The following is a 3,807-nucleotide window of genomic DNA, read 5'->3' as shown; positions in this document are numbered from 1 at the left end:
GAGAGACTCGATTTAACAACAGGTCCTCGTGCCCTTACTTGGTAAAACAGTGTCACCTAGTGGTAGAGTTTATATATTACTTTATTATTACTTTCTCTTTATTAGAGAAAGAGACACAAGAATGGTACAACTATAAGGACATAACGGAGTACAGGGCAGGCCTAAGACTCCTACTCCAACCTAATATGGTCTGGAGTGAAGGGTGAAGGCCTTTAATCAAACCTCTTATGGTTTGGTGGACTGGGCCAAGACTCAGCCTATAATCAATTATGGTGTGGTGATGGGGGATCGAAGGCTCTCCCTCACCTGGTGAGTGGCCCCATGCGGGGGTGGGAGAGGGCAGAAGGTAGTCCTGGCGGGGGAGGAGGGGGGAGGAGGGCAGTGATATGGACATGCCCTTAGTCAGCTTCCGCTGTTTCCCGCTCCGAGCTATAGGGGAGGGAAAGAGGGGGGCAAGGGAGGAGGGGAGGGGGCGAGGGGGAGAGGAGATGGGATAACAGGTAGAGAAGGCTAGAAAAGTGGTTTAGAATAACTGTTCTACCATGACATGTCAGATGATAAATATGGACATAAAGACATGTCACATGATATTTATGAACATAAAGACATGTCAGATGATAAATATGAACATAAAGACATGTCAGATGATAATTTTGAACATAGACATTTCAGTTAATAAATATGAACATAAAGGCATGTCAGATGATAATTATTAACATAGACGTGTCTGATGATAATTCCGAACATAAAGAAATGTTAGATGATAAATATGAACATCAAGACATATGCTCCTTTAGAACAAGTGTCCTCAATCTTCTATGAATAAGATAGATGCAGTGCTTTGCTCCACACTTGCTTGAAAGGTGCAAAATATTTCCAGTTTAATTTGGAGCAACAGATGTCATCCACATCAAGGTTCCACGCAGAGTTCTACCACTACGCAGACAAGGCCTAGTAGGCAGGATAGTATAGAGTACAAACTCTAATCTACTAGATTCCTCAGGCATGTTTTCATATTAAAGTTATATGCAAGGTTTGTATATTTCAAACTAACTTAACCCTATATATGAGCAATTGTTTCATGCATCCACTATACATGATCATGCATTTATTTGTTCAAGAACACTATTTCAAGTCATTTACAGTAATTGATTACACATTAACACGTACATATATAGACTGCATAATGTATATCATGAGGAACTATGCAGGCCGTGTGTTAGCACTCGTCAGTTACAGTCTCCCTTATAGGAGATATAGGCTATAATCTGATCAACTATGCAGGGCAAATGCTAGGACTGGTATAGTAGGGACTACAGTCCCCCAGCCCTGTAGCACTAATTTACCACTTTAATGAGATACATTCTCTCAGATCGCCCGTCTCTTGCCAATGAGTTCAGTACATGATGAAATATTCATGTGCAACATGCTAGCTGTGTTTCTGGAGATGTTTCCAGCACTGAGATGGAAGGACTTGTCCGCTCCCAGCGATAGGATTCAAACAGCATTTGTGTATCCGCACAGCTGTAGCTTCATTCAGCGGCGGAACAGAAGGGGTTCTTAAACGTTTTATCTTAGGACCCAACAGAAACGATCACCCCTGGGGGCCGAACAATCGCACACTAAGAAAACTCTCAGCAAACCAGAATTGGTGTTCCTTAAATCTTTACAAGGATCAAAAGGTTTTCCGAGCATTCTTTGCGTGTCAGACCATGAGCAACCTCCAACCCGATTGCAAACCATAGTTTAATAGTTTGTGAGCAGTCTCATTAGCACAGAGACTGTGCTTATGAAGAACTACCAGAACACTTCTCAGAAGCACTGCAGGACTTCATGATCCTCTCTTTAGTAGGTCAACTCCTCTCCTGACACACTTCTCCATGACGATGAGGATGATGGTGGTGATGAAGGACAGGGGACAGTGTTAAGTGGGCTGATGAAGATGATGATGGTGGCGATGAAGAGAATTAAATGGGCTAATTGGATTTGCCCTCCACCCTGAAGGAGCAGAAATTAGCACTAAGAAACACACAAGAAACAATCTACTCGCAAGACGAAAAACATCACTGATTATGTGTAATAAAACTGATAATAAACATATAATTACTATGAATACTTATATTGTGATTATGTATTATGCACTATGTATTATTATTATTATTATTATTATTATTACTTTAACACTCATGATCTGTTTATTATGATGAATATAATGACGTCATAATCTGATTATAACGATGAGTTATAATATCATCATGGTGTGGTTATCATGATCAAGTTATAATGATGTCATGATTTTGTATAATGATATATAATAATGATTTCATCATCTGGTTATTATGATAAGTCATAATGACTACAATACTCCAAAAAACTCAGTCACTAAACAACCTAAAGCAAACACAACAGGCTATGATTGCACAATCAAGTAATGTGTTCTTATAAATGAGGTATTAATAATTATTAAGTAATAATAATCTTACCTGAATCAACTTTGGCCTTTTTCTCTCCTTTTTTTCCTTTTCCATCGCGTCTATTTCCAAACACCGCTCTGAACATACCGAGGCGCTCTGTTAAAGTAAATGTATTGATTGGAATACAGACTGTGATGACCTATTAATGACACACCACTTCTATTCTATAGCTGGTATACTCTGATCACTGCTGCTGTCTCTCTTTACTGTTCTCCTCTCCTTGCGCTTGTGACAACCACCATGGCTCTACTGAGATTTGTGTTTGCGCGCAAACGCACGAACTTCTCCAGACGCCCTATATTTACGCTGCATGGAAAGCGTTTAGCAGGGGTCTTCGTCTCTCCCCGCCTCAAGGGGTCAGTGCTGCACAGCAGGTACATTTTTTTAATTGTACTTTTAGTTGTAATACTCTTCATGGTTAATGCATATTTCTAAATCGGATTGAGCAGAGACAATTAAAGAAAATAGTTGACATTGAGGGTAGTTGTACATGTTGTGACCAAAGGGAAACGGACGGTAGAGCATGTTTAGGTTGTTTGTTGGATATAGAGAATATGCGGTGGTGAAAACTGTTCGAGTAGGTCTAGGAGGGAAATCAATAATTGACTTTACTTACACTTTGCTACTTCAGGTGACATTAGTTCATGCTCAGTATGTTTAACACCTCAGCCTGTACATGAGCCACTTCCCCAATTTACATATTATGTATTGGCATACACGTTTTCTAGAGTATACATGCTCATTTTCTCTACAATTGTATTGTTTAACATAAATGTATTGCATCTTATGATTGTAGCTCCAGGCGAACAACCATGTTGTGCAGTCCCTCAAAGAACATATTGTACTACTCATGATGTAGGACAAGATGACACAAAGAAATGCTAACAGAATTCATGCTGGTAACCATGGATGTATAATAAGTATTATAATAATAGTTCTAAAGACAAAGCTATAATTTCAACAATATTTTTTTCATTTTTATTTCAACAATTTCCCCCAGGGGATCAATAAAGTATTTCTGATTCTGATTCTGATTAAACAAACACAAATAATATTGAGTTGTAGCCACGGCGCCAATCGTGCCGCCGGGAGTCCAAAGACAAAATTGACGTAGTCGCTCACTTCCTTATAAAAAATAAAGAAAAATAAATCGAAAATAAACATATTAAAAAAATGTAGCAAAATATATTTTATAATCCATAATTTACAAGGGAATATAAAGTGCATTGTTAAGAGTCTGAGATGGGGTGTGGGGGTGATTAAATTCCTACCCTGACCAAAAGGTGGCGGTAGCCAACGCTGTAACATTAAGCAGAAGAAGAAGAAGAAGAAA

Source organism: Gadus morhua, chromosome 14 (genome assembly GCF_902167405.1).
Source record: "Gadus morhua chromosome 14, gadMor3.0, whole genome shotgun sequence".
Lineage (NCBI taxonomy): Eukaryota > Metazoa > Chordata > Actinopteri > Gadiformes > Gadidae > Gadus > Gadus morhua.
The sequence above is the reverse complement of the archived record's forward strand: the minus strand, read 5'-3'. Positions refer to the sequence as shown.